This window comes from Protopterus annectens, chromosome 2.part0 (assembly GCF_019279795.1).
Source record: "Protopterus annectens isolate FY-2018-M chromosome 2.part0, PAN1.0, whole genome shotgun sequence".
In the NCBI taxonomy this organism is placed as follows: Eukaryota; Metazoa; Chordata; order Ceratodontiformes; family Protopteridae; genus Protopterus; species Protopterus annectens.
In genome coordinates, this window is record NC_056728.1 from 1,718,411,128 (window position 1) to 1,718,433,334 (window position 22,207).

Here is a 22,207-nt window from a genome sequence, read left to right on the forward strand (position 1 = left end):
GTTGATTACTGGTAATAAGGTTATGTGTAAACAATAGCTGAAATTAGTGTCTTCATTAATTAAAAGAGAATTACTTGTGCAATTTTCAGAAATACAGTGCTCACTCATTATGGTAAACAAAAGGGACACCCCATTTCTTATTGCACCAAGATCAGTATAGCAAACAAGATTAGAACAGGCAACATAAAAATGTAACAGAAAGTTTATTTTAACAAGTAATATAAATTTAATTTAACAATTCAACATTTAAAATGCTACCCCAGTTTGTGTATTTTACTTTGACTGTGCTAAATGTGTAATGAGATTGTCTGACAGCTGGTTAAACTTCAGCTGCCTTACAAAGTCAGAAATTGTTCTGAAGCTAAGCCATAACATATTCTCTCGGTCTTCAGCATCATATTCTATCCAGGTAAGTACATTACAGATTCACTTATGGAACATGTTTCAATCACTCGTCATGCAGACTGCAGCAGAGAAATATTATCTGATTGATGTGTTATGCATAAATCTTTTGCTCTGTCCACTACCTATATGAAATTAAAATCAAATTTCATTCTAACCAGCCTTTTCATGGATTTCTGTTTCCATCATGCTGTGTTATTGCTGAAAATGTTGTTTGCTGACAGTTTTGCTAGGCTTTCACCACCACCAATCTTCTCTAGCAATCATAAAGTGTGATCTGCAGGATAATATGAATGGTTCATGTTTGTGAGGCTTGAGGAACTATGAGGTCCTAAATGTCTCACCCCAAGAAATGGCTTTTAATTGACAATCAGTAAAGAGATTACCTAGACTGGAACCAGATGTAACTTGGTTAGCAACAATAGCGGGTGTCATTTCAGGTCCCCAGAAGTTAAACGCACACATAAATTACATTTCTTCTCCAAATTCTTAATAGAAAAAGGAAAGCTATTACATAAAGCAGAAGTAAGGTCTGAATTTGCTAACAAATCCCCTGCAATAGAGTCTGCTACACTAAGGGAGCTGCTGTATTATTTTATGAAAAAAATAAGTGCATGTCATCTTGTCAGAAACAGCTTTTGTAGTCATCCATTTCAGGTTTTATGTTTTACCTTACCTATTTCATGTATTTGTTGATTTCTTTGAGGACATTCTTCATGTGTACATTTAAGCAGTCAGTCTGCATGACATCATCATGCACAGCATTACTTTAAATAGAAGCACAAGCACCTCAGATGGCTCATTTCATAATCCCTTTCCTTGTTCTGTTTTTGTCTATAGCCACTACAGTTGGCATCTAAGCACTATCCATTTGGACTTCCTGGTACCACTTCATTCAGTACCATTCTTAGCTCTGTGGCGAAAGGTTAGATCTTTATCCATATCACCACATTCTATGAGGTTCCTGTCTCACTTATTTGTCTAATAAGATTCATGTGTGGCTCTGAGTCAATACTTGATGATAATCATGTCTACTGAGTATCCCCAGCAGTGGTGGCCCCAGGTACTATTTGATGATAATCATGTCTACTGAGTATCCCCAGCAGTGGTAGCTCCAGGTAACATTTGATGATAATCATGTCTACTGAGTATCCCCACCAGTGGTGGCCCCAGGTACCATTTGATGATAATCATGTCTACTGAGTATCCCCATCAGTGGTGGCTCCAGGTACCATTTGATGATAATCATGTCTACTGAGTATCCCCACCAGTGGTGGCCCCAGGTACCATTCATTGCTAGCACATAGTATGGGCACAGCAGGCTGGTAGGATGCATCAAACACTCCACTCCTGTGCAGTATGCAATAGTCATAGTTTAATCTGTTGCTGTCTCTCTCTGTCCCTCATTCAGTGCATGTTTATTGCTTAGATTGAATAAGGCAGGCATTAGGAAATGAATTAATAAAATATCATACAACCTACTTATCAGCAACTGGACATACACCACTTAAAGCTTACAGACAACATTCTCTTGTGCTAGTCTATAGTATATATATATATATATATATATATATATATATATATATATATATATATATATATATATATATATATATATAAACCATCAACCAAGGAAAATGAGCACATATTTGGACTGCTGTACAGTCTAAAGATCTGGATTTGAATCTCATTATCTATCATCCATGTCATTTGAGACCTTTTAGCTAGTTTTTTACCCTTGGTGATTGTTTTCTCTCTGGAAGAAGGAACTATACTAGCCAATTGAAAAGAAACAACCCCACAACGCAATGTCCCAAAGGCAGGCACCCCAGAAGATTTGCCAAGGGTGTTCCAGACAAAATGGACCTGCAGCAATTCTGGTCACATACAAAACTGCACTCAGAATATATACTAACATGTATAGAGTATGGGGGGGTCATGGACAGTATTTTAAAGTTTTTAGATAATGCAGGCCTTCATTAGTTTATGTCCATGCTAGACTGAGTGACACTATTGTCTTTTTCATCTCTAGTTAGTGAATTACAGTCATGGGGCAGTTCTTATAATCATACTCGGTGCAGAAGAACAACACATAGGTATCCATCATGACAAATTGGGTAGTGGCTCATGAGTTTTGCTGTGTGCAACTTACATAATCCATGATGTTTGAGGGCCAGAGTCATTAACAGTTACACTGGCATTGTGCAGCATTACCAACACAATAGCATACTGTTTGGTATTCATTCAATGTGTAGAGCCACCAAACAAAGGGCAACATCAGAATATGTTTATGACAGCATAAAGAGCCAAAGGTCATGCTAATTAACCTATCCAGTATGGCAGAACTATTCATGAAGCTATAAAGCAATCATATACACTCAGTGTAGGCTTTTGCCTTGTCCACCAAAACTCTTGGGAACACAGGCATGATTACACTTAAAAAAACGTGTTAGGGGTTGCTGCTGCTATTAATATTATTATTATTATGCAGTATGTGCAACAGGCTTTAAATCAGGGTGCTGCTGCTGCCAGACATTGGCCAAGAAAGAGAAAGGTGTTTAGACTCTGTTTAACTTATCATGGACAGTATGAAACAGAAATTTTTATGAGATAAGGGTGGACAAGGATACACTGGAAGAAATATGCAACCTCTGCTGCCCCATCATAGATGACAGGGAAATCATAGATAACTTATCCTAGTGGAAACAATGGTATGTTTAGCATTACATATACTAGCTACCAGTACTTTCCATAGATGCCTAGGAGATATATTGGGGATGTCACAGGCACAAGTCTTAAAAATATTACATCGGTTTTTATATGCAACGCCACTACATGCAAGGGAGCATATCTTTTTTCCACAAACACCACAGGAAAGAGCAAAAAACATACAAGAATTGTATGCAATAGCACACTTCCCTGAATATTTTGGGTCCATGGATTACACACATGTAGAAATAAAAGTCCCACTCAGGGAACAGGGAAGGAGGTACATCAACAGAAAAGGTTTTCACTCTATAAACTGTCAGGTTCTTGTAATGCCCAAAGGATCATCAACAATGTCTGTGTAGGTAACCCAGGTAATTTCCACAACTTAAACATATGACACACCTGTGAGCTGTACACCAGGTTTGCTAACCGTGACATTCCTCAAGGGCATCTAGTGGGAGATGCAGGTTATGTACTGGAGCCCTAGCCCATGATACCAAGGAGAAACCCACACAACCCCACTGAGCAACGATACAATGAAGCTCACACTCAAAGTAGGAATAGCACAGAACATGTTTGGTTTGCTTAAATCAAGATTCTGCTGTCTAGACACATCAGGAGGAACACTGCAGTAACGCCCAGGCACTTGTGCCAAAATACTTACAGTGTGAGCCATGTTACACAATATAATATTCAGGAAACAGCTTCAACAAGGACAGCAAGTGGCAGGGCCACAGGTTCAAGGACCACAGGCAGGGCCAGCAGGAGCAGCATGTACAGATGAGGAGTCTGAAAGAGAACCATCAACTGCAGATGGTGCTGGCAGACAAATGTGTGCACAGTATTCAATGGCAATGGCTAGGAGGCAAAGGATAGCACACACATTCACTACCTAGGTCAAAGCCTAAGGTCCCATGCACATACAAATAGGAAAACTGATGCCTGTTAGACTACACAACTTTTACCTAACCAAGTAATGGTTGTGTTCTGACAGCATCAGACAGGGACAACCCCCAAGGACACAATTGTTACTTGTAGTAATGACAAGGTGAGTGTGGAACCTATAAAGAAAAAAAAATGTTATATAACTGATTATCCCCATATTTAAAAATGTATATGCCCCTAAGAAGAGGCTTTGTCTGAGGTGTATAGCTGTCAGTAATATCTCCTCTGTAAGATGTGTGCAATATACCTTTATGTTTTAGGTCCAATAGTATCTATCAAGCATTTCAGCTGACTGCAGTCCATAAAACATGGAACAGGTCAATTATATCCTCATTTGCATAACTATACTAACAGGCAGTACCGAAGTACCTAATGCTACTAGTGCTGTAATGACAATACTGACTGAAGTACAATGCAGTTCAACAGTTACAGAATTAATCCATACACAAATGAGTAAAAATGTGCAATCAACAACTTTAGTTCTGCAATACATATTGATAAATCCAATCTTGTAAATAAGCAGGCATTAACTACCCAGTCTGTGCATCAGACCTACATGCAACCCTAAGTCACAAAGACATATTCAAAGGGCAGACACAGTCATCATCATTTGTACATGGTAGTGGAGGGGGAGGGTAAGGCTGACACCAAAGAAATGAGTTTGTGCAAGAAAGAAACACATACATCAGAGCATGCAATGCTCAGGGCCAGTAACAACAGATCTATAGCAGTCAACAGTACTGTTTAGATAGTTTGCATATATGTAAAGTGGAATGAGCAACTAAATTATTTTTTGAATGTGAAGGGACAGGGGCTTCGAACCTCTAGATTAAATGAGGCAGAAGAAGGTTTCAATTGGGAACTTACTTAACTAAGGGGTAGGCTAAGGGATAGAGGTTATAAGGAAGGAGATGATGAAGCCCTATTTTTCTGAACAGGATGGAGACAATGCACGCCCATTACCTGTTGTACCTGCCAGCATTGCCATTCCACTTAGCTATATCACAGATTCCAGAATGACTATGAACATCATTAGGAAACACTGGGGCTTGTTAACCACTGACCCCAGTATCAAAAAAATAGTAGGTGCCACACCTAGATTCCTTTAGAGAACAAGAAGAACTTGAAGAGGTTGTTGTGCTATCTGGACAGTTACAAGCATGACGCGAGTGGGATTGAAGGGACTACAACACCCTGCAGTAATTGCAACCTTTGCAGTTTCATAGTCAGAAGTGGATGCTTTGAGCACCCTGACACTGGTCATAGGTTTAGTTTTAGGATAGGGGCTACCTGTATGACTATGCATGTTGTCTATCTTGCTTATTCACCCCAGGGATCACGTCAGTTGCCCTGCTAGACAGTGGTCCAGGGAAGTAAATAGTGTGAGAAGAAATAGCCAGGGAATTGTTATGGCTAGGCTTGTATAGGCCCTTGGGCTGATAGCCTAGGACCAACCTATGAACCTATGAACCTATGAACCTTATTGCATGCTCTGTAAAGCATTTTATGTTGGGAAAACTGATAGAACCTTGAGGGATAGAATTAGAGAACACTTATATAGTATACGCTGTGCCTCTACCACCAATGCCCTCTCTAAACATGTAATCAATACTAACAACAGATACACCTTCAGGTTCATGGTTATTAACAGAATTTATCCCAGCATTAGAGGTGGTGACATCAGGAATCTAACTGAAACCAGGGAGGTTAGATTGATGATAAGTCTAAGAGCTGATCAGGGTAGTGGGCTTAAAGAGAAAGACACACTTAGACCCATTCTGAGGGACATAGTCTTAGGAGTTAAAATACTTTTTTTATATTTTTTGCTTATTTTTGTTTTTATATTTTTGTCTCTGTTTGTTTTATGACATTGATGTTTTTTCTGCATGTTACATTTCTTTTTCTATGCATTTTTTCTGTTTGCAGTTTCTGCAGATATGTATGCAATTTTACACAAGCTGTGTTTGTTTATGTCTTTGTCCTTTAACTGTGACCCTTAGCATGTGATTGGTTCCTTAGTAATTGGATTGCCTATAAGTAAAGGCTTCTCTTCTCTCTGTGTATATGATCTGATGAAGCAAAAGTGAAAGCACTTACCTACTTTATTTGTTTCATAATAAAACAAGTGTTTATCTTCAGCTAGTGTGTTATTCCATTAGTCATTTTGTTTTACATTTGGATTTTGATTTTCCAATGGCATATTTATCCCAGTCTGTTCACATTTCTTCAGTTTCTACACGTTTAAAGTTATGCAAATGCTTTCAATGGTCACTGCACTTCATTTTTTTAATATTAAACTAAGAGCATTAGTTAATAAATAGCCACACTCTTTTGCAATACAGTATTGTACAAAATAAACAAATCTTTCAAAGTCTTGAATTACTAGTGGTATCAAGTTATGTGTTTCAAAACACTCTCCCCAGTACAATACAAGGGCATTAGCTGCACAATTACCTTTATATACTTCAGAGTCAGCCCTGTGAGCACTGATTATGCAAATGAGGTGTGAAATCATTAGCATTCCTTAATGCAAAAAGCTTTACTGAGTATAGGGAATGTAAACATGGTGTAAGGACCTACACAATTACATACACACACCCTAACAAGAACAAGCATTTAGAAGTAGTCCCTGTTAATGTCTTGCAGGTGTCTATGATCTTCCTGACTGCTGGAGCAATCAGCTTTGATGGCCTTCCCTCTTTGATATACACCTACTAAGGGTGTGCCAGGGAGAAGAGACTTAAAAAAGTCTGATTTAGGAGATTGACAGACCTAACATTTAGATGTCAGCTTAAAGACCACAATTACTGGCCCTTAGTAGGAAATGTTCATGTTAAAGGGAGTACTGTAAGCATTGTTAAAGATACTATATAGAAAGAAAACATAGGCAGATTTGCTATTATGAAAGCATTACATAATGAAAGGATAAACCAGACAGAAAGAAAGGAATACACCTGCAGTGTTTGTAACATTTTGTTTTAATATTGCGTGATTACATGCCTATGCTAACAGTTTACAATATCCCAGTCATCAAGACAGTCACTGTCAAATGTCAAAGGATAACTTTCATAACTTGTTTCTGTTGTACTTTCAATGTGACTTGATACAATGTCACATTATCTTTACATCTAAACCCTTTATTACCTTGCCAATATATGTCTTTGCCTGTGGTAACTCAGGAAATAGTGTGAAATGATTACTTTCAATACCCTTGTTTGAGAGTTTAAAGCCATAGATGTCCTTGTTGCAACATACAAATTTGGTTAAACGTACATGTAAAGTGTTTGAGCTAAAATATTTTGTTTTATGTTATTTTTTTCTTGTACCATTTGCATGCCGCTTGACAGCATGAAAGTCACTTTCACAGCTTAAGAAAAATAGTGAAAATTTAGTTTAGGTGCCATAGGTAGCACAAACCAGCCAGTCAGTATTATGTGGCGGTCAGCATTCTGGATAGTACTCAGGGAAAAAAATATACCCGACCGGTAACTTTTGCTGTGTCAAGGTGTAAGTGCAGTGAGCATATAGATAAAGGATATCTTATGTATGGTTTAATCCACTTATATGATACTTTTATAGACGATTTTCTAAAGACGTATTTAATCACATTTTGTTATACCATTGTGTTGTTTAGAAATCAACTGTTGTCACTGTTGCTAAAAACATCTGATCTGTGTCTGTTCTCTCTCATGTTACTTGTCTTTAACTACAAGTCTAATAATGTGTTCCATAAAGTACATGTCTGATGTTGTCAGATGTGAGAAAGAAGAATTTCTCACTTCCATGCACTTCTTGATTTGCTCATTGCTACATATACTCATGCATTACATTTCATTTACTTTCTATAATTTATCTATCATATATTCCTCTTCTAATGTCTTTTCCATTTGCTCTCCACTTATCAGTGTGCAAACAAGTTTCAGTACCTAAGGGAAAAAGTGAACAATTTAGTTTAGGATGTCTTAAGTAGTTCAAACGTGCCTGACTTCATTGTGTGGTCTCCCATAACAAGGACAGTACTTACTTCAGTAAATGCACCTAACAGATGTCAAATTTTGTGGTACAAAGTGTAACTGAAGTGAATTGAGAGAAGTAAGGCACATGAATCACTGTTTAAATCCTTTGCAGAGATCACAATGCAATTATACACAATATGTATTTTTTTCCTTTTTTTTAAAAGTTCATTTGCTATTTGCTTGGCAGCATCAAACTGGATTCATTACCTAAGAAAAAAGTGAAACTTTTAGTTTGGCTGCCTTAAGTAGCACAAACATCACTGGTTTCATTGCAGGGCCTCATGTAACAGAGAGAGTACAAACTTCAGTAAATGCACCTGACAGATGTCAAATTCTGTGGTACAAGGTGTAACTGAAGTGACGCAAGAGAAATAAGATGCATGAATCACAGTGCAACTATTCACAATATGTCTTTTTTTTCCTTCTTTTTAATGTGCATTTGCTCTTCATTTGTCAGTGCACAAATATGGTTCACTACTGAAGGAAAAAGTGAAAAATGTAGTTTAAGCTGTCTTAGGTAGCTCAAACATGACTGGCTTCATTGCCCAGCCCCCTGCAACAGGGAGAGTACTTACTTCAGTAAATGCACCTGTGACATTTCAAGTTATGTGGTGCAATGTGTAACTAAAGTGAATCAAGAGAAATAAGGCACACAAAGCATTGTTTGAATCCTCTTTAGAGATCACATTGCGATCAATCACAACATTTACTTTTTTCTTTTTTTTTTCATTTTAAGGTACTTTTGATATTCACATGGCAATGTACAAACAGGGTTCACAACCTAAGGAAAAGAGTGAAAATTTTAGTTTAGGTTGCCTTAGGTAGCTTAAACACATCTGGCAATTGTCCACTTTCCTCAGCACTCTGGACAGTACCGAGAGGTGAAATTGCACATGTCACAAAACTATCTCTGGTATAACTGCAGTGACTTTACTTAAATAATACAGCCTAGCAAGTGTTCAAATCCAGCTACAAGATATTTTTTAAAAAGGGTGTATGAAGTTCATTTCTCACAACCTTTTGAATAAGACTGTAACACTAAAGACAATTTGTAGTGTTAAACCTGTTTCTTGCAAGCAGTGTATCAGTAAGCCTTTCATAATGAAACTGAGCTATTTAGCATATATGATTGTTTTACAGATAAACACAACCTAATGTGTGTCCAGTTTCCCAGACATGACAATGAATATATTTTATATAAAATTCACTTGTGTACTTTTTTTATAATCATCATTACTCATCACATACCCAAACTATGTGCAGAGGACCCTTATGTCTGTTGAAGTATTCATGTAGCATAAACAAACCTGTATTTATCAGCACATTCAGCTGCAGCCATCTGAACCATATTTATTTTCAAAAATAATGACTTTTACATGGGAATGCATTCCAAGACATAATTACAACCACACACACACATAGGCCTCTCTGGAGTGTATCTCCATTCATTCAGAAATGACTGTATGTCAAATTTCCTTGCTAGGAAAGTAGTGTCAGTTAATACAGTAAGTTGCAATTTTTACATCCTTTATCCCATGGGTTCAGTTCCCAGCTGTTACAATAATATTTCAACATTGTGTAAGCCCCAACATGACAATATCGCAGAATTCAGTATATTTCACTTTCCAAAGTGCAACATTTAAAAGCCATTCCAATAAGTAGTCCATTGTTGAACAGTAAAACATGTGATAATGGATGGAGCATCACACATGACACAGCTCAATGCCATATTTCACACTTTTATTGTTATGTGCTGTAAATAATGCCAATGTGTCTACCAAGGAGTCCTTCTGCATCCGATTGTACAAATGCAATTAGCAAGACTGTGCATCTTTGCACAACACCACTAACACATGAGATCTGAAATAGGTGCCAATTCAGACGTATTTTTTTAACTTGACATTTGTAGACAAGGCTGGTGAGAGAGAGAATGGTGATAAATCTAGAGCACAAAGGTGGGGGTGTTGAGGATTCCAGAATATTTGTGGCATTCGTTATGAAGAGTTACAACCATAACCTGCTGCAGGGGGATTCTACCAAGTCTCTGTATATGGTTGAGACCTGGAATAGCTTAGCTAAGACTAACTTCACTGCAACTGGCATTCCATGCAATGAGGAACACTGTCATCAACATATAGTTACCTGAAAAAGTACAAGCAGGACCTCCTAAGTTGATGGAAGGCTAAATTTAGGATTAGGAACACTCCCAAGCTGTGTAAGTATACTAACCCATAACCTGCCTATGATGTAGCAGTAATTATCTAGCCAACCAATGCATTTACTCAGTATGCTTTCATATATATTTATTTTCTTTTTTTTGTCCTATACATCTGCAGAGGAGACACCTGCAAGCCTTGAGGCACACCAGGAGAGATTAACTCACCTCAGGGAGGCATGGGGTAATTATGATTCATGTAAAAATTCAAGCCATAATGTTATTTTCATTCCCTCAAGCACTAGCATCTTGAGAAGGCACACCTCATCCTTCATCTCAAGTATACATGCATTCTGCAATAACTGTTGCTGCTTGCATTAAGCAATTAAAATACCAGATTTTCCGTGTGTGGGTTCCATACCCAAAAGCAGCATTTTTAATAGATAATTATCTATAAGATCTTAACAGCAGTGTGTCAGGAATAATTATGTTAAAGTAATTCTAGTCATTAATTTAAAATGCATAATTCCAATCCGTCTTAGTGAAATAAAGGCAGCTGTGTCTTATATCAAAGCAGTAAAATTGGTTTATTTAATGACACATAAATACCCTTCCATCATATATGGATGTTGCAAAGATGTACAATAGTAAATTATCATAATTATGTATTGTCAAAGCAAATTTGTTTAAAATATACAGCACTGTGACATGCTGTGTATTTAATTATCTCTTTCTTATCACCTCACAACCATTCTCTCTCTATTGCTTTGTCTTTTTTTTTTTTTGGGGGGGGCTATAATATATTATCAGTCTGCTGTTTACATAACTTGCTGCTGAAAATTGATCACAACAGCACAGAGAGTTGCACCAACCATGCGGCTCAGCCCTCCATAACTCCACAGAAAGCAGCACAGACACCCCGCACTTCAGGGTCACAAACTCTCACTGTTTTCTCCACAACCCCTCCCTTACCTCCTCCAAGTGCATTAGGTATCACTGCCCCAGCTGCTGGTGCAGTGGTACCCTCCAAGAGCAGTAATAGTGGAGGTGGCAATTTTGTCACCTGGCAGGAGCTGACAGGGCTGATACAAGATAAAAAGGAGAGGGACCTTGGTGCACATATTGCCAGTGTTGAAAAGGTCCTGCATCACATTGCAAAGATAATTCTATGTCCAGCACTGACCAAGGGAGAAGCTGCAGGAGGCTGTGCTGACAGTTCTGAGGGGAAGGATTAGATTCTCACTTTCTCAAGCTGGATGTGAGTGCAATAAAGATGTCCCTTACCTATCCCCAATCATGGTGGCCCCCAAATATTTTGTCTCTGTCACCATTCCTGTCTATCTTGTATGCCCTGTATGTCTGAGGTCTATGGTTAATCATCAAAAGAATTAAATGTCAAACACCTGTTCATCAAATAGAAATCATAGAATGGCCATCCATTTTTATATACAGTTGGGAGATGGGGAAAGTAACTATTTGGCCAACACTTCCCCGTCTCACACACAGCACCTACCCTAACTATATACTGCATACCAACTTCAAGACTGCACTATAGTGGGGAAAAGGGGTTTGTAATACTGCCATTTGTGAGACGGGGAAGTGTTGGCCAAGTAATTACTTTCTCTGTCTCACCAGCTCTAATACATTTTTTTATAATTCGTCCCTTTCTGAACACAACATTGATAGGTTTACCTTTTAAATTTAATAAATCAGTGAAACTTGAAAATTTATCCCACTCATGTAGTACTATATTTTTAATATGATGGGCATTTGAACTAAAATTGGTTATAAATGCCCTGCTATAACAAGCCTCATTCAAACCAGTACAGCCATGTTGGTTAAAAATGTCTGTACCCATACCTAAGATAGGCCTATAGATGCTGTCTCTACCATGTGTAACTTCTGCTCTGATTGAATCAATTAGATCACCAGGGTAACCCCTTTTGAGAAACATTTGTTGCAACACATTGCATTCATAACCATAGTCAGAATCATCGGCGGTCAGGCGACAAATGCGCACAAACTGACCCTTGATGATGCCTTTTTTCTGATAAAAAGGATGTGTACTATGGTAAGTGATGTATGTGTTGGAAAAAGTGGGTTTTCTGTAAATTACAGACTTGAAACCTGAATCATTTTTCTGTAATGTAACATCTAAATGGTGGAGAGCAGATGAATCAACATGGTATGTAAACTTAAAAAAATCAGTACTTTGATTGAGATAGGAAATAAAATATTTTAAAAGGTTTTCACTCCCAAGCCAGAAAATACATATGTCATATAGAAACCTCGAATAAAAATTCCAATGTTGGGAGAGAGTGCAATGATGTACGAATTTGTCTTCCCAAACAGATACAATAATGTCTGCAAAGGTTGGGGGCAAAACTAGCTCCCATGGCAACATCTGTTTCTTGACGGTAAAATTCTCCTTCAAAACATAAAAAAATTGTTCTTAAGAACTAGTTCCGCCAGTTCATTACATAAAAAAATATAATTGTCACTAACCCCTGGTCTACTCCTTAGTGCTTCCTCAAGCCAAGTCAAACCCATATGGTGAGGAATGACTAAAAATAAGTCAACCAGATCAATGGTGGTAAATAAAAGATCAGGTATTAGCAATTCTGGTTTGATCCTGCTCAAGAATTCCCATGAGTCTTTAAGTATGTGAAGTTCACTACCCCAAAGAAATTTTAACTTCCAGTCCAAATATTTGGCTATAGGAGATATTTTTGCTCCTTCAGATGTCACAATGGGTCTAAATGGGGGATCTTCTACACACTTATGCACTTTGGGTATCCTGAAGATAGACGGTACATAAGGATGGGGTTGGAACAAATATTGATAGGTGTTGTAATCAATGACACCTTGATCAAACAGATCTTTAAGTGCTAGATCATCTTCTTGTATGAAGTATTAATTTTGTTGATAGAAACCTTGCTATATCTGGAAGAATCATGAAGGAGGGTATGCATTTTGCTGTCATAGAGAATTTTATCCATAATGACTACCCCCCCACCTTTATCAGGTTCCATGACATGAATATTAGTACTAGAACGTAAGGTGTCTAATAACTGTCTATCTCTGTCGTAGAGATTAGAAAAAGATTTAAAGGAATAAAAATTCTTGCGTATCTCATTTTCAATATTATTTTCCAGGTTTTTTAGTTGGGGATGAAGTGGAGGGTTGAAAGTACTAAGTTTTTTTGGACAAGGAGGGGCAGAAGGATTTAAAGACTCACCAAAAATATTTAATAAATTCAGCCGTCTGGTAAACATTTTTAAATCCAACAGAACTTGTGGTAAATTAATTTTCCTACTAGGCACAAACTTAAAACCTTTTATAAATAAATTAAAAAAATCATCAGTAATATTCAATCCACTGTAATTGAATATATGAAAACCAGTTTTGCTGGCTACATATGTTCTGTTGTGATCATAATCAACATCAATTAGAGAAACTACTGATGGTAATTCCCCCTGCCCCCCCCTCCTGTGAGGATAAGATCCCCGATAAAAAGGGGTATATGTACTGTTCTTGTTTCTAAGCCTGTCTGATCTCCGGGGACCTGTCTCATCAAAACCATCATCAGCAATGTCAGATGGATGAACAACATTGTCATGATGGGGACCTTCGTTGTCAGACATAGATTCAACAAATTCAAAATTTGTGGAACAAGAAAAAGTTTTAGGTAGTGGATAGTGTTTACCATCTTTGTAATCCCTAATATCCCTATCTATCATTCTGTATTTCCTTTGTAAAATTCCATCACATTTTTTATCAATTTGGGCTTTCAGGTTGAAATACTTATTTTTCTCACTTTCAACAGAGAATAATAAATCATTAATAACACGTGAATTAAACTTGTCAATGACCTTTTGTAAAACATCCATTTCGTGGTTGTTATTGCGAATAATAGCTTTAATAATGTCAAAGCTGCAGTTGTCAAAAATCTGCAGCAGTTCTTGGTGAAATTCACTGTTAACAATCACATTGTTTGGGTATTTAAATACCCAAAACCGTTTCGGTACAATACGTAAATGTATACATTCGTTCAAATAGGAATTGTCAATACAAAGTGTTTTGTACCTGGTAAGGGTATGTTGCAATGTAATCAAGGAGGTCAAATAGGTATCTACACAAACATTGTTACTAACAGCTGTTGACGGTTTTTGAAAAAGAGGTTTGCCTTGTACCCATTGTTTGAATTGAGTAAGGTCCCCAGTTACCAGAGGTACTCCATTCGCCCCTTCCACAATCTAATCTGTACCATTATTAGAAGCCAAAAGAACCAGCGTGGAACTGAATGCCTGACTGTTTGTTATCAGTACCTGTGAATTCGCGCCATACTAAATGTTTACCAGATGGCTGAATTTATTAAATATTTTTGGTGAGGATTTAAATCCTTCTGTCCCTCCTTGTCCAAAAAAACTTAGTACTTTAAACCCTCCACTTCACCCCCAACTAAAAAACCTGGAAAATAATACTGAAAACGAGATACGCAAGAATTTTTATTCCTTTAAATCTTTTTCAAATCTCGACCACAGAGATAGAAAATTATTAGACACCCTACGTTCTAATACTAATATTCATGTCATGGAACCTGATAAAGGTGGGGGTAGCCATTATGGATAAAATTCTTTATGACAGCAAAATGCATACCCTCCTTCACACGAAGATTGATCTAGCACTTAAAGATCTGTTTGATCAAGGTGTCATTGATTACAATACCTATCAATATTTGTTCCAACCACATCCTTATGTACCCTCTATCTTCGGGATACCCAAAGTGCATAAGTGTTTAGAAGATCCCCCATTTAGACCCATTGTGGCATCTGAAGGAGCAAAAATATCTCCTATAGCCAAATATTTGGACTGCAAGTTGAAATTTCTTTGGGGTAGTGAACTTCACATACTTAAAGACTCATGGGAATTCTTGAGCAGGATCAAACCAGAATTGCTAGTACCTGATCTTTTATTTACCACCATTGATGTGGTTGATTTATTTTCAGTCATTCCTCACCATCTAGGTTTGACTTGGCTTGAGGAAACACTAAGGAGTAGACCAGTACAATGATTTTTTTTTATGTAATGAACTGGTGGAATTAGTTCTTAAGAACAATTTTTTTTATTTTTTGAAGGAGAATTTTACCGTCAAAAAACAGGTGTTGCCATGGGAGCTAGTTGTGCCCCAACATTTGCAGACGTTATTGTATCTGTTTGGGAAGACAAATTTGTACATCATTGCACTTTCTCCCAACATTGGAATTTTTATTCCACATTTCTGGATGACATATGTATTTTCTGGCTTGGGGGTGAAAACCTTTTAAAAGATTTTATTTCTTATCTCAAAGTACCGATTTTTTTAAGTTTACATACCATGTTGATTCATCTGCTCTCCACTATTTAGATGTTACATTACAGAAAACTGATTCAGATTTCAAGTCTGTAATTTACAGAAAACCCACTTTTTCCAACACATGCATCAGTTACCATAGTACACATCCTTTTTATCAGAAAAAAGGCATCATCATGGGTCAGTATGTGCGCATTTGTCGCATGAACTCCGATGATTCTGACTATGTTTATGAATGCAATGTGTTGCAACAAATGTTTCTTGAAAGGGGTTACCCTAGTGATCTAATTGATTCAATCAGAGCAGAAGTTACACATGGTAGAGACAGTATCTATAGGCCTATCTTAGGTATGGGTACAGACTTTTTTAACCAACATGGCTGTACTGGTTTGAATGAGGCTTGTTATAGCAGGGCATTTGTAACCAATTTTAGTTCAAATGCCCATCATATTAAAAATATAGTACTACATGAGTGGAATAAATTTTCAAGTTTCACTGATTTATCAAATTTAAAAGGTAAACCTATCAAGGTTGTGTTCAGGAAGGGATGAAATATAAAAAAATTATTAGAGTTGGTGAAACAAATAAACTTGTGTTCTCCACTACAGTACTTTGCCCTTCTCTGTCCAGTATTTTGGTGCTTTAGTTTTGTACTCTGGACTGAGACTTTTTACTTGGTTATTACTTTCCCTGTCTTACAACAGCACGTTCGATGGATGGCTAACCTACCCTACCTACCTGACTATCTCATTCCTAAATACCTTTCCCAACATTCTTCTCTCTCCTTCCCCAAAAAATGGACATCTGTTAAACAACAAAATTACACTCTATACATAGCTCTCCACTTCACCTATGTGTCATTTTGACACAACTGATTTGGTCCAATTTGCCATACATTATTCTGTTGTTACCCATCACTAGTGTGGCGACTGTGCAAAGTAATGAAATTGAGTGTACAATTGTACAGTGATGTTGTGAAGAAGTGGCTAGATATGGCACTGTCCCATAACCCTCCAGCAAATTCATGTATTCCTTTCTCTGTATCTTACCCTCTGCTTGCCAACCTCATTTTCATACTGTCCTATCCACCTCTTTTTCACACATTTAATCTAGTTACAAAATAGATTGACACACAACGCACATGGCAAAAAATGTCCAGTGGAAAAGGCTTCACTTTATGTCCTAGGTATTTGTGTGGAGTTATGCATACCACAGCATTACTGAATGGCAGTGAATGCTGTTTAGCTTCTTATTGCAAATAATGGAACTTTTAATGTAATCTGCAATGGTCTGGTTACTGTCATACAAATGTGCTTAAATCCAGTGTGCTATGGGAATAGAGAGAAAAGCCATACTAAAAACAGTATTGTGATACAGTTAATTTAACCATTAATCATTCTTAGGCTGCTGGATCAATTAAATTAAGGATTTCTTTGGAGCATTTTGAGATAATTACTGTTTGTAGCCTGAGGCTTTGGCATAGTGTCATGCATTAAATTACAGCTGTATGCCAGTTTGTTACTCCATGATATATCATATTCATATCATACATTTAATTGCAAATGTCTATATTTCTTTCCATATAAAATTTCTTAACATAACATTGAAATAGTGCAACAAGACATCATTTTTCAAAAACATTGCAGCCAAAACATGAAAACTTAGTAAGCCAACCTTATCCTGGTTGGGTATTCATGTTTTTGCACTCTCCCATCTCTTATTTGTACTTATAGCAATCAGTACACAGCAGGACAGATTAATGAGGATTTAAGAAGTAAGACTAAAACACCATAGAGATGTTCCTACATATTCCACAAAACATATTGTTGCTATTCCTCTCTGCATCTGTCCCTAACGCACTCTGTTCACCCCTCCTTCTTCAGTAAGTTGTCATTGTGCCTCAGTGGTGTTAATGTTGTGAAACCGTGATTCCTTTGTGACATGATGAGCTAATGCTCAAATGGGTAGAGTGATTTTTGAATAATTTCAAGGGTTCTTATCCAGCCATTAGCTAAGTGTTACTGAATGTTTTTGTTTCACTAATTTAAGTGTACCTATTGGCTACATATTCCTGTGAGCAACTATTATCCTTCTTCTGTGATAATATACTTAGCCGCTAACCCATGTCACCCTGTTAATGTATTTTCTCCCCTCTATATCATTATTCTTCCACCTCTGCATTTGTAAAATGTCTGGCGCCAGGCAACATATGCAAAGAAGGGTAAATGGAAGTACACAGTTTATGGCAATATCTTTCAATTTGATTGCTTTCATCCACATTACTCTGCCTCCCTTTGTGCTGTTGTGCTACGCTCTGTTTATTCAGTTTAATAACATTTTAAATTAAATGAATAGTTGGATGTATGGATTTCAGTGGTCAATAGGGTAATAAAGATGAATATATACATTCATGTTTTTGAAATCCACTGCTGCTATACTAACCTGCCTGCTAACTACTGTGAATCTTGCCTTGTGAAGATCTTTGTGTGGAAGTTGGCACAGAGCAACAAAGAGTACTGTTAACTACTATTGTAAGTTCAACACTTCAAGATATGATTATGCTTGTGCTAATACTTTGCCATCAGCAGCGCAAATCAGCTTATCAGTACTGCACTCAAAGAGTGCAATAAAAAAAGAGAAATCAAAGAATTCTAGTCTTCTCTTGTATGACATTTGTATGTCTGTATTATTGCTGTCATAAAATAATCATGATTTCTGAATAATGCTGACTTAATTAGTTATTTTAAAGAATATGTCGGCTATAAAGAGTTTACACCTGCAGTGTGTAACCAGTTTGGTTAACCTATTCTCACAGAATCCATCACTTCATTCTGCATTACGCTGTCCTACATAGGAATTGCATGTTTGTCTTTCCAGTGCACATAGTGCATGAGACAATACATGTGCTGTCATCTGACATGAAATCACAACAATATTTACTGATAATCCACTGGTGTACAACACTAAATGTGTACATCATCCCATTATGTGGAACATGTCAATGTCCCACACAGTACAAAATGTATGGTAAGCACATCTATGTTTCATTACAAAAGTATGTCATAGCAAGTACCAATCATATTGATGTTACATTGTCCTGTGCACACATATGCATCTGTTGCACAGCCAGTGATGCACAGTAACATCTCTTCTAAGTATTATTTTTTACAAATAGTCCACTGTTCAATTTTACATGGGTATTGTCTGTCTTCTTCTACAACTAGTACTTTGCTCTCTAGATTGTGTAATCTAGATAGGTAGGAGTTTCAATACCCAACATAGAAGACTTGTGCATTTGTGTCTCTGAGTGAGTGAGAGTGTGTGTGTGTGTGTGTGTGTGTGTGTGTGTGTGTGTGTGTGTGTGTGTGTGTGTGTGTGTGTGACTATGTGTGTCACTCAGTGGTGTATCCACGTCTACTGACTGTAATACATTTAGCTATTCTCACAGCTCCCTTATTTCAATTTTTACAGAAACATCAATGTATAAAACATACTGATGAGGTCATCCTGACAAAGGTATTCTGTCCCATTATGAGCCAGACTTCTCCAATGACTCTTGCAACTGATACAATGTTCTCTAGATTGTGTAACCTAGGTAGGAGGTCAATGCCCAGCATGGAATACTTGTGTGTGTAATATTGTATTTAGCACTTGGCAGTGTCTCCATTTCTCCTGAGAATAATAAATTCAACAGTTCTCACAACTCCCCATCCCATTTTTTTATACAAACATCATGCAGGAAACACACTGATGAGGTCATCCTTACAAAATTGTACTCTCTCCCCTTAGGAGTCAGACTTCTTCTGTGGTGCTTGCACCTGATATAGTGCTCTCTAGACTGTGTAACCTAGATAGGTAGGAGGTTCAATACCCACCATGGAAGATATATAGATGTGTAATTCTTATTGCTGTCAACAATTCTCCTGAAGAGAATGTATTTAAATGTGCGTAAAGCTCCCTTATACCAACTTTTATAGAATTATCCTGTGTGACACACAGTGATGAGGTCATCCTGACAAAAGTGCATTCTCTCCCCTTAGCAGTCAGACTTCTCCTTTGATGCATGTGATTAATACATTGTTCTCTAAGTTGTATAATTAGATAGTTTAGAAGGTTCAATACCCACTATGGAAGACGTGTGTGTGTGTGTGTGTGTGTGTGTGTGTGTGTGTGTGTGTGTGTGTGTGTGTGTGTGTGTGTGTGTGTGTGTGTGTGTGTATATATATATATATATATATACCAACCTTTATGGAAACATAAAACAGAATAAAATATAAACTGTGGCTAAAAGTTGGTTCAACACAACAAACAAAATGTCACAAGAAAAGCAGAATAAACAACTAACAAAGCTGTCCAGCATTCAATAGTTTATTGATAAGTACTTTCAGGTTGGGTGCCTTTCATCAGATCATAGAACAAACTAAAAAATACAGACTCAAATACTCTTAAAGAAAAGGATAATAATGGCCTGAGGAGAGGAGATCTTAGAAATAAAACTGAGCTTGCTGAAACTAGATGGATTGTTAAATTACAAGTGGATAGGTACTATAGTGTTAACTATATGGCCCAAAACCAGTTTAAAAGCTAGGATATTGACATACTGGTTTTAATTATCTCTTAATTGTTTCTTGTTAACTGTTTTTGGATATCTTAATTGACTTTTAACCCTGATTCACTGCTTTTCTAACCTTGGAGAGTTTTTTAGTCTGTTTTTAGCTTGTTTTATGATCTGATGAAGGGCACCCAGCCCGAAAGTACTTATCAATAAACTATTGTATGCTGGACAGCTTTGTTAGTTGTTTATTCTGTTTTTCTTGTGATGTTTTGTTTGTTGTGTCCTGACAAGGGCAACATTATATGAATGTATTTTAGCAAAAATTTGCAATTATATGAATGTACTGACATTACATATACACCACTGTATCTAGTTATTCATGTCCATTTTATGTTGGACAGTGATATATTTTAACAGGTTGTGATTACATGGCAGTGAAATGTTTATTCAGGGCATGTTATACTGTGAGTGCTCCCATGGCACTTGCATTGAATATTGTTTTTTATAGCCAACCTACACAGGTAGACTGGTGTTCAGTTCTGGGACAGTGTGTGTCCTATATGATAGAAACAGCTTCCTTGTCAAAGAAGCCGGCATAGTGTAATGTTCAGTGTTGTATGGACAGTAAAATGTGTAGTTCCTTTCTGGCATTGTGAATAAATCAGATTGTTCATATCATATTCACACCTCCTTTGTTAACACACACACACACACACACACACACACACACACACACACACACACACACACACACACACACACATTCATCTCAGTTATTTGTGACAGCCTCCATTGCTATCTGATGTGAAACATGCAGTCAATACAGGAGTCTGGACAGAGCCTTCTATAAAAGGCAGGATTTCAAATCTGGTAATATCTGTCTGTCAGACAACAGTGGTTTACACACACTCAAAGGACCTGCTTTTTAGCATTTTCATACCAAGTAGGTCATCAATATACCTAATATAGTATGACAGTGCTGTACACCTTTCGAGGGTGTTCTTCCTTACATGACTGATGTGCGTTTGTCTGCATTGTCCATGATTGTTATGCATCTCTCTGATATCTGCTCAGGCATGCATTCTAAAATCACATGATGCAGATGTTTCTTATGTCATTCCTTGCTCATATACATTACCTGTTCACAAGATAATTATGCTCAGTATTGCATGTCTTCTTCCAGACATTTGTTTAATACTGCAATTGTTTCCATCACACTATACAACTTAATGGCATATGTGTGAATCCATAAACTTTTCTTACTGTATGGCATGCTGCGAAACCTTCAGAAAATATGATTGATCCTCTGTTGCAATACTTCCTAATGTGTTGCTGATGTTGAATTGCTGTTATGTTACTTTTCCTGTAATTGCATGTGAGCATGCCTAGTAGTATTATGTCAGACAAGTTTGCAAATCAGCAATAGCAAAACTGGACTCCTGACATGTCATTTGTTCTGTCTTGTCATTGGTCACTTATTTATGTTGTTTGTTATTAGATTGGCATATAACATTTATATAACCATGCAACTGCTTGTCTATTGCATGCTTGTAGGTGATAAACTCCTTTCCTACTGGGGCTACTATCATGTCTTTACAAAAACATGTCCATTTTTGAGTTACCTGATATTACAGCTGTAAGGTCCTTTTGTTCTTCTGTATACATGGTAAGATGGATAATAGAGAGGTGCTGTCAGCTTGCATACATAAATTCCCTGTATATGCATCCTTATATGTAATAACTGAATTCTATGCATTCTTCCCTTAAAGTATCTTATGCCCTTGCTAACCATAATCTGAAGTTAGTATTTTATTAACCTGTATAGCACATTTTCACTCCCCTTTGTTACACTGCAGCTTTATGTCCATATCACATCCATTAATGGCATGTCTGTTATTATTTATGTGTGTTAAAGCTGGATTGACATTCATATTAATTATCATTACATCAATATAGCAGGTTTTATATCAGGAATCCTTCTTATACACCTTTGTCACATTTTGCCTGTGGGATGTAAGTACACTAAACATCCAATCTTCAACATTACTACATCATTAAAACCAGGGTCAGAA